The sequence below is a fragment of the Drosophila kikkawai genome, unplaced genomic scaffold, assembly GCF_030179895.1.
Source record: "Drosophila kikkawai strain 14028-0561.14 unplaced genomic scaffold, DkikHiC1v2 scaffold_15, whole genome shotgun sequence".
Classification (NCBI taxonomy): domain Eukaryota; kingdom Metazoa; phylum Arthropoda; class Insecta; order Diptera; family Drosophilidae; genus Drosophila; species Drosophila kikkawai.
Window position 1 is genome coordinate 51672 of NW_027222482.1, and position 11440 is coordinate 63111.

Sequence of the window (11440 nt, forward strand, 5' to 3'; positions counted from 1 at the left end):
TTCAAAATCGCCTCCAGTTCCCGCTTCCGCAGATACGAAATCCAGCGCGCGCCCATATTGCTGTGAAATAATTAGTCAAATGGCAAACGACAAGAAAAATTTCGATAGGTCGAGAGAAATAATTCGGACGAGGGTCAAGCGACGTTTGAGTTGATTAAACTTCAGTGAAATATTGGATTTTATTTGCCACACATAAAAGAATGGCTAACTGCCCACGTGTAACTAGGTTAAACCCGAATTCGATGTAAAACGGCGATGTAATTCTGTAGCTCTCCTCGACGGCGGTTAAATTTTGATTCGACGGCGATGTAAGCTTGTAAATGTTCACGACGATGATGAAAATTTTATTCGACGATGATTTAAGTTTTCTTCGACGGTGATTTCAAGTTAATTCGGCGATGCTTTAGCTTTTATTCGACGGTGCTCGAGACTTAGTAAAATTTTCACGACGATGATCTTTGGTTCCTGTTGAAAAACTGCGACTGTACGCGTTGGCTCGACGACGGTTGAAAGACAAGAGACAACCGATGGGATCCCGTTGACTGTACTCGATGGCTGCTGGTGTGAGGGAGACGACGATGAGAGTGAAGGGTGAAAACAAAATGGCTGCGCTGTGGAAAATTTGTGTTAGCTTTTCCCTGCCACGTGCTTTCGAAATTCTCGCGACCTGACTTGGCTACCTAGAGGGCTTTTCGCTCTCGCTCTCTCTCTCCCTTTTTCTTTCCCTCTTTGCTTTCTCTGCTCGATTTTATTTCTTGGCTCACGTGTGTTTCTAGTCACGTGATCAAATAACCTCTCGTTTTAGGTTATGATCTTTTCACGGCTGGGGTATACAAATTTTCGCTGCGTGTGCCACGAGTTTCTTAGAGTGGGTATACTTTTTGGTTAAGTTCTCCCGATTTTTGCCATGGGCTTCTCGAAAAATTCAAAGTTTTCTCGATTGTGAGGTTATATAGAATGCCCGGTATATATTCTTATCGATATATATATATATTCACGTAGTTTTCTGCCCTAGAAATTTTGGTGTCCCTCGACATCCGACTCTCCATACGTTCCGACTTAGAAAATTTTCTCTAAGTGGCGGAACCGAAAATTTTTCAAACTTGACGTATCCGAATGGGTCTTTAGGCCATATTTTCGACGTCTAAAGTTCGTAAACCCCATGTCCCTGTTCGGGCGCCATTCTGTAAGGAAGTTCGACGGCTGGGGTAAGCCTCAGTCACGTCCAAGGTCCTCTTTAACAGAAAAAATTTGTAAAGATGTGGGACAAAGTGTTTTGACGGACGGCAAACTGACATGAGATGGTAATGGTCAGTTACCGGGATACGCAGCCAGAAAAATGGCTGATTCGGTCTCTGCAATAGAGCGAAATAATCGTCGGAGCGCGTTTTGGGTCGGGCCCATAGCAATCGCTAGAAGGAGACCGAAAGAGGGGTCGACTTTGGGGACCACCGTTTCCTAGGGCAGAGTTTATGGCCTAAGATCTAGGCATTTTGGGCAAATATTCTACGTAATTCATGGCCAGCGTGACGGTGGGTCGTTCCCTCGCGAGCTGGACTCGATCGGAGTCGAAGATTTTACTTGAGAAAGCTTTTCTGGAATTTATTTAATTTTTCCCTCATTTTTAAATTTTCTCTGCATTTTATTTTCCAGTGTGGGCAGCGTACGGCCTCTCGAAAGTGGCGGTCAGTGATTAGATTTTCCGCGAGAGCAAAAATATATTTAAATAGAATTTTCTTAAAATTTTATTATTAAAGTTTGGAGTAAAATTTCTCCCAGTGTGGGCGAAACTCAGCCATTCCCCGCAAGAACCGAAATGTAAATACGTACGAGTTTATTTTAATTAATTTCAGTTTTCATTGTGTCTTTTATTTAATCAAGTTGTGTTGTTTCCAGAATTTTCTTTTCGCCTTCGTTGGTTTTTTTATTTAATAAAGTTTGCAGGGATTTTTGGTTAGATTTTTGGGATCATTATTTCCTAGCCTTCTCTAGCGAAAACCGCATCTTGGCCATCGAGAAATTTCTATTCACACGTGTACCCGCTGGCCAAAATGCGATCCTCCCTATACACTCACCCGTCTCCGTTTTCCGCACACACACACGTGCCTGTGGCTGCTGCTTCCGCCACGTCCTCGCCTCCGTCCGCTTCCAAAAAAGGTGCCTCCAAATTCTCCGCACTCCACGGGCTGCCGTCACTATCCCTGGTCACTTCGAGCACCACCTCCTGGCTGGTCTCGGGTTATAACATTGTCATCGTTGGCCGCAGAAACTCCGTCGCGTAGAAACTCCCGTTGTGGTTACGTTGAAACTCCGTCGACCGCTCGCACGTCTATACGTTTTCGTTGCCTCCGCAAAAGTAACTCCAGACACGCGGCTTTGCCAAATTTTCGGCCGCGCTGGTAATTTTCCATTGCTCTTGCATTTCGGTGCATCAGCTTCCCTCTCGCTCTCTCCCGTTGGCGCGTGCCAATTTTCGGGGGTTGCTTTGCGCTCGATCGTATGCTCGCTCTCCGTTGCTCTCGTACGGCGCTAACTCCGTGGCCACTTGTTCGTGGTGAATAACTCTCTCTGCTCTCCGAGTGTAGGTGTGTGTGTGTGTGTGTGCGGGATCTAGAGATGTGAGAACGGGGAACCAAAGATAACTACTAATTCTTGACTACGCTTAAATTCTGTACAACTAGAAGATGATTACAGTGCGAAACTTGGCTGCTTAAATATACAGAGCTTATTTTACAAAACAATAGAGAATGATTATATAAAAAGCTTATGTTTACCAAGTGCGAAGTGATTAAAGTATTATCCGAAATTATTTCCAAAAACTTAGTTTACAAAGCGAGAATAATTTGGGCGTTTGCCGGTTTGTTTTTGATTTCGCTGCTGGCTGCTGCGGCTCTCCATGAGCGTTGGCGGCAGTGGTTATTGCCGTCGGCTACTGTTGTTGTCGCTGCCGGCTCCTGACCGCCGTTGTTATTGTTTTTGGGCGCTGCTGACGCTGTTGTTGTTCGCTGCTGACGCTGTTGATATTCGCTGCTGGCGCTGTTGATATTCGCTGCTGACTCTGCTGTTGTTGTTGGCTGCGGGAGCTGTTTTTTTTGTTGTCGGCGGCTGGCGCGGTTGCCGTTGTAGTTGGCCGACAGTATTTGTGGGAAGTCGAACGACTCCTCACAATTTTGACTTAGATTTTAAAAATCTCGTCATATCCCGCCATAGTAGGACCCACTATTCACCTTTTTTGACAACTACCTGTGAATGACAAAAAAGTGATTAATCTGAATGCACCCCTTCGTCGGCTTGAGAACTGATAAAAAGCTCGTAAGCCCAGAAATTGGTCTTTCCGTTTTAAGTCGTGCCTACGAGCAGTTGAAATCGCTCTTATTTCAATTTATAGTTTTTGCACGCTGCCAAAAAAAATTGGACTTTAAAGTTCAAAGTCCAGGCATTCAAATCTGATCGCATCTCGCGATACGGACAGTGCTCCGCTATTCAGTCAGCATTATTTTACCTTTCGGCTGCTGATTAAACCTGTACGGTAAATATTTTGTGCAAATTTTAGAAAACATAAATTCTAACCTTTGCCCCTCTAATAGCCACTGGATCAACCAATACCAACAATTCTCCTGATCGTGGCCGTAGCCAAATTCTTTTTGCCAACCTGTGTTGCAAACCCTTGTTTTTGGGCAGATCCGAAAAATCGACTTACGTAAGTCCTACCATAACCTGTCGCTTATACTCTTTTCACTGAGAAAAATTCTTTAGTTCCTCGCAACAACGTTCTTGCCATCGAAAAAGGAAAAGCCTGTAGGGATCCAGGAGAGAAAAGCAACAAAAGCAAAAATGTAGCAGAAAAACTGGCCACGTGGGATTGTTAAAAAAATTACAACGATACAACAAACACCTTAAAATAATAAAATCCTAAAAACCCTATATATATATAAAAAAATAATAATGAGGCAAAACAGATTAAAATTTAAAACTAAATTCTAAAAAAAAAAACAAAAAAAAAAAAAAAAATAACAATAATTATGAAATACTAAAATTAATTAATTTAAATCCGCCATCACAACACGCCGATCAACCTTTCTCTAAGTGTACCTCTTATGGAGAACCCTAATCATATAAATTGAAAGCTTCTAAGCCCACAGCTTTTTAACCATCTCCTCTGGAGCAACATGAAGGCCTTCATCAAGCAACAAGAGTGGGTGAGTTTTTATTCGGCAACATATTAAAAAGTGGAAGTGATCGAGCAAACCAATGAACATGCAAATTAAACAACTAATATTTTGTGCAAAGGGATAATCCAAATCAATTTAACTGTGACCATTTAAGTTGTGAAAAAAAAAATATATAGAATAATGTAAATGAAGAAGTAATCGCAGCTTTTGTTTTGATTATCCAGTTTCGTTGAGAGATAATGGAAGCTCGTGTACATTGGTTTGGCCGATAGCAAATATATATGATTGACTGTTCTCGCATAGTTTGAAATTAATTATGAATTAAATAAAACACGGCCTGTTGATGTGATTGGGAGAATAAAAGAAAAAGGTTCAAATAGAGTAAAAAGAAAAACAATGAAGATAAACAACATACACTAAAACAACAAAGATGTACAATTAATTCATACAATTTAAAACTTAGATCTTAATTTTTATTTTAATTAGTTAAAAGCCAACATGTAGAGATAAAAATATTATTTGAAAATTTAAAATTTAATTCTTAATTTTTATGATAATTAATTAAAAGCCAACATGTAGATATAACCATATTATTTGACAATTTAAAACTTAAATAAGACATATTAATTTTGGAAATGATTAGAACCTATGAATAGAAACAGAATGCTTGAATTGTAATAATGGATGTTTAGAAAAAAATGAATTGAAAAAAAAATATGATGAAAATGAATATAACAAACATTTATAGTATGAAATTAACGATGAATTTCTAAGTTTTATTTTAGACATGGGGGTATAAATTAAATAAAAGAAGGGACATTAACATTTGGGTTTCCCCAGTTAGGGAGAGACATGGTTGGGAGGGTTAAGACTACATGTGGCATTCACCATCAACGCCACCGCCTTACATTTCGTTGAAGACCCTACACCTACATCCATAGAATAAATTTGATTTTGATTCCACCTTTTTCGCCTATGAGTAGGCTTATTGTTTTGTTGAGGGACTCTTAAATTTAAAGTTCGTAGTGTCAAGTTTAGACGTCAGCAAGAACCTACCCCACCCGGAATGAGCTACCGTTTTATGGGTCCCGCCGCCGCTGATCAGTCGAAAACTAACAATATGTTGTCATATAACACAGACCATGCAACACGCTACAATTAGCCATGTAAAAACTAATATAATTACAAATTCTGAAGTGGATATATGCACTATTATCTGAGTTGTGAACTTTTTGTTTACAATTTTACAATTGAGCATGCAAATGTATTAGCCGTGTAAAAACTAATATAAATACAAATTTTGAAGTGAATGCATTATTAGCTGAGTTGTGACCTTTTTGTTTACAAATTTACAATTGAGTATGCAAATGAATTAGCCCTGTAAAAACTAATATAAATACAAATTCTGAAGTGGATACAGGCATTATTAGCTGAGCTGTGAAATTTTTGTTTACAAATTTACAATTGAGTATGCAAATGTATTAGCATTGTAAGAACTAATTTAAATATAAATTCTAAAGTGGATATATGCATTATTATCTGAGTTGTGAACTTTTTTTTTAAAAATTTACAATTGAGTATGCAAATGTATTAGACGTGTAAAAACTAATATAAATATAAATTCTGAAGTGGATTCAGGCATTATTAGCTGAGTTGTGAACTTTTTGTTTACAAATTTACAATTGAGTATGCAAATGTATAAGCCGTGTAAAAACTAATATAAGTACAAATTCTGCCGTCGATACATGCATTATTAGTTGAGTTGTGAACTTTTTGTTTACAAATTTACTATTGAGTATGCAAATGTATTAGCATTGTAAGAACTAATTTAAATATAAATTCTGCCGTGGATACATGCATTATTATCTGAGTTGTGAACTTTTTGTTTACAAATTTACAATTAAGTATGCAAATGTATTAGACGTGTAAAAACTAATATAAATATAAATTCTGAAGTGGATTCAGGCATTATTAGCTGAGTTGTGAACTTTTTGTTTACAAATTTACAATTGAGTATGCAAATGTATAAGCCGTGTAAGAACTAATTTAAATATAAATTCTGCCGTGGATACATGCATTATTATCTGAGTTGTGAACTTTTTGTTTACAATTTTACAATTGAGCATGCAAATGTATTAGCCGTGTAAAAACTAATATAAATACAAATTCTGAAGTGGATACATGAATTAATAGCTGAGTTGTAAACTTTTTGTTAACAAATTTACAATTGAGTATGCAAATGTATTAGCCATGTAAAAACTAATATAATTACAAATTCTGAAGTGGATATATGCACCATTATCTGAGTTATGAACTTTTTGTTTACAATTTTACAATTGAGCATGCAAATGTATTAGCCGTGTAAAAACTAATATAAATACAAATTTTGAAGTGAATGCATTATTAGCTGAGTTGTGACCTTTTTGTTTACAAATTTACAATTGAGTATGCAAATGAATTAGCCCTGTAAAAACTAATATAAATACAAATTCTGAAGTGGATACAGGCATTATTAGCTGAGCTGTGAAATTTTTGTTTACAAATTTACAATTGAGTATGCAAATGTATTAGCCTTGTAAAAACTAATATAAATACAAATTCTGAAGTGGATTCAGGCATTATTAGCTGAGTTGTGAAATTTTTGTTTACAAATTTATACCTGAGTATGCAAATGTATTAGCCATGTAAAAACTAATATAATTACAAATTCTGAAGTGGATATATGCACTATTATCTGAGCTGTGAACTTTTTGTTTACAATTTTACAATTGAGCATGCAAATGTATTAGCCGTGTAAAAACTAATATAAATACAAATTTTGAAGTGAATGCATTATTAGCTGAGTTGTGACCTTTTTGTTTACAAATTTACAATTGAGTATGCAAATGAATTAGCCCTGTAAAAACTAATATAAATACAAATTCTGAAGTGGATACAGGCATTATTAGCTGAGCTGTGAAATTTTTGTTTACAAATTTACAATTGAGTATGCAAATGTATTAGCATTGTAAGAACTAATTTAAATATAAATTCTAAAGTGGATATATGCATTATTATCTGAGTTGTGAACTTTTTTTTTACAAATTTACAATTGAGTATGCAAATGTATTAGACGTGTAAAAACTAATATAAATATAAATTCTGAAGTGGATTCAGGCATTATTAGCTGAGTTGTGAACTTTTTGTTTACAAATTTACAATTGAGTATGCAAATGTATAAGCCGTGTAAAAACTAATATAAGTACAAATTCTGCCGTCGATACATGCATTATTAGTTGAGTTGTGAACTTTTTGTTTACAAATTTACTATTGAGTATGCTAATGTATTAGCATTGTAAGAACTAATTTAAATATAAATTCTGCCGTGGATACATGCATTATTATCTGAGTTGTGAACTTTTTGTTTACTAATTTACAATTAAGTATGCAAATGTATTAGACGTGTAAAAACTAATATAAATATAAATTCTGAAGTGGATTCAGGCATTATTAGCTGAGTTGTGAACTTTTTGTTTACAATTTTACAATTGAGCATGCAAATGTATTAGCCGTGTAAAAACTAATATAAATACAAATTCTGAAGTGGATACATGAATTAATAGCTGAGTTGTAAACTTTTTGTTAACAAATTTACAATTGAGTATGCAAATGTATTAGCCATATAAAAACTAATATAATTACAAATTCTGAAGTGGATATATGCACCATTATCTGAGTTATGAACTTTTTGTTTACAATTTTACAATTGAGCATGCAAATGTATTAGCCGTGTAAAAACTAATATAAATACAAATTTTGAAGTGAATGCATTATTAGCTGAGTTGTGACCTTTTTGTTTACAAATTTACAATTAAGTATGCAAATGTATTAGACGTGTAAAAACTAATATAAATATAAATTCTGAAGTGGATTCAGGCATTATTAGCTGAGTTGTGAACTTTTTGTTTACAAATTTACAATTGAGTATGCAAATGTATAAGCCGTGTAAGAACTAATTTAAATATAAATTCTGCCGTGGATACATGCATTATTATCTGAGTTGTGAACTTTTTGTTTACAATTTTACAATTGAGCATGCAAATGTATTAGCCGTGTAAAAACTAATATAAATACAAATTCTGAAGTGGATACATGAATTAATAGCTGAGTTGTAAACTTTTTGTTAACAAATTTACAATTGAGTATGCAAATGTATTAGCCATGTAAAAACTAATATAATTACAAATTCTGAAGTGGATATATGCACCATTATCTGAGTTATGAACTTTTTGTTTACAATTTTACATTTGAGCATGCAAATGTATTAGCCGTGTAAAAACTAATATAAATACAAATTTTGAAGTGAATGCATTATTAGCTGAGTTGTGACCTTTTTGTTTACAAATTTACAATTGAGTATGCAAATGAATTAGCCCTGTAAAAACTAATATAAATACAAATTCTGAAGTGGATACAGGCATTATTAGCTGAGCTGTGAAATTTTTGTTTACAAATTTACAATTGAGTATGCAAATGTATTAGCCTTGTAAAAACTAATATAAATACAAATTCTGAAGTGGATTCAGGCATTATTAGCTGAGTTGTGAAATTTTTGTTTACAAATTTATACCTGAGTATGCAAATGTATTAGCCATGTAAAAACTAATATAATTACAAATTCTGAAGTGGATATATGCACTATTATCTGAGCTGTGAACTTTTTGTTTACAATTTTACAATTGAGCATGCAAATGTATTAGCCGTGTAAAAACTAATATAAATACAAATTTTGAAGTGAATGCATTATTAGCTGAGTTGTGACCTTTTTGTTTACAAATTTACAATTGAGTATGCAAATGAATTAGCCCTGTAAAAACTAATATAAATACAAATTCTGAAGTGGATACAGGCATTATTAGCTGAGCTGTGAAATTTTTGTTTACAAATTTACAATTGAGTATGCAAATGTATTAGCATTGTAAGAACTAATTTAAATATAAATTCTAAAGTGGATATATGCATTATTATCTGAGTTGTGAACTTTTTTTTTACAAATTTACAATTGAGTATGCAAATGTATTAGACGTGTAAAAACTAATATAAATATAAATTCTGAAGTGGATTCAGGCATTATTAGCTGAGTTGTGAACTTTTTGTTTACAAATTTACAATTGAGTATGCAAATGTATAAGCCGTGTAAAAACTAATATAAGTACAAATTCTGCCGTCGATACATGCATTATTAGTTGAGTTGTGAACTTTTTGTTTACAAATTTACTATTGAGTATGCTAATGTATTAGCATTGTAAGAACTAATTTAAATATAAATTCTGCCGTGGATACATGCATTATTATCTGAGTTGTGAACTTTTTGTTTACTAATTTACAATTAAGTATGCAAATGTATTAGACGTGTAAAAACTAATATAAATATAAATTCTGAAGTGGATTCAGGCATTATTAGCTGAGTTGTGAACTTTTTGTTTACAATTTTACAATTGAGCATGCAAATGTATTAGCCGTGTAAAAACTAATATAAATACAAATTCTGAAGTGGATACATGAATTAATAGCTGAGTTGTAAACTTTTTGTTAACAAATTTACAATTGAGTATGCAAATGTATTAGCCATATAAAAACTAATATAATTACAAATTCTGAAGTGGATATATGCACCATTATCTGAGTTATGAACTTTTTGTTTACAATTTTACAATTGAGCATGCAAATGTATTAGCCGTGTAAAAACTAATATAAATACAAATTTTGAAGTGAATGCATTATTAGCTGAGTTGTGACCTTTTTGTTTACAAATTTACAATTGAGTATGCAAATGAATTAGCCCTGTAAAAACTAATATAAATACAAATTCTGAAGTGGATACAGGCATTATTAGCTGAGCTGTGAAATTTTTGTTTACAAATTTACAATTGAGTATGCAAATGTATTAGACGTGTAAAAACTAATATAAATATAAATTCTGAAGTGGATTCAGGCATTATTAGCTGAGTTGTGAACTTTTTGTTTACAATTTTACAATTGAGCATGCAAATGTATTAGCCGTGTAAAAACTAATATAAATACAAATTCTGAAGTGGATACATGAATTAATAGCTGAGTTGTAAACTTTTTGTTAACAAATTTACAATTGAGTATGCAAATGTATTAGCCATGTAAAAACTAATATAATTACAAATTCTGAAGTGGATATATGCACCATTATCTGAGTTATGAACTTTTTGTTTACAATTTTACAATTGAGCATGCAAATGTATTAGCCGTGTAAAAACTAATATAAATACAAATTTTGAAGTGAATGCATTATTAGCTGAGTTGTGACCTTTTTGTTTACAAATTTACAATTGAGTATGCAAATGAATTAGCCCTGTAAAAACTAATATAAATACAAATTCTGAAGTGGATACAGGCATTATTAGCTGAGCTGTGAAATTTTTGTTTACAAATTTACAATTGAGTATGCAAATGTATTAGCATTGTAAGAACTAATTTAAATATAAATTCTAAAGTGGATATATGCATTATTATCTGAGTTGTGAACTTTTTTTTTACAAATTTACAATTGAGTATGCAAATGTATTAGCCATGTAAAAACTAATATAATTACAAATTCTGAAGTGGATATATGCACTATTATCTGAGCTGTGAACTTTTTGTTTACAATTTTACAATTGAGCATGCAAATGTATTAGCCGTGTAAAAACTAATATAAATACAAATTCTGAAGTGGATACATGAATTATTAGCTGAGTTGTGAACTTTTTGTTTACAAATTTACAATTGAGTATGCAAATGTATTAGCCATGTAAAAACTAATATAATTACAAATTCTGAAGTGGATATATGCACTATTATCTGAGTTGTGAACTTTTTGTTTACAAATTTACAATTGAGCATGCAAATGTATTAGCCGTGTAAAAACTAATATAAATACAAATTCTGAAGTGGATACATGAATTATTAGCTGAGTTGTGAACTTTTTGTTTACAAATTTACAATTGAGTATGCAAATGTATTAGCCATGTAAAAACTAATATAATTACAAATTCTGAAGTGGATATAGGCACTATTATCTGAGTTGTGAACTTTTTGTTTACAATTTTACAATTGAGCATGCAAATGTATTAGCCGTGTAAAAACTAATATAAATACAAATTCTGAAGTGGATACATGAATTATTAGCTGAGTTGTGAACTTTTTGTTTACAAATTTACAATTGAGTATGCAAATGTATTAGCCATGTAAAAACTAATATAATTACAAATTCTGAA

General features: G+C 33.1%; 1 long non-coding RNA gene across 1 annotated transcript; it reads left to right on the top strand.

Moving 5' to 3' along the window:
* The first annotated feature begins 3374 nt into the window (after positions 1-3374).
* On the top strand, positions 3375-3898 carry LOC138929344 (uncharacterized). The gene is made up of 3 exons (XR_011445728.1): positions 3375-3529; positions 3588-3700; positions 3757-3898. It is a non-coding gene; the product is annotated as an uncharacterized lncRNA (long non-coding RNA).
* The last annotated feature ends 7542 nt before the right edge of the window (positions 3899-11440 follow it).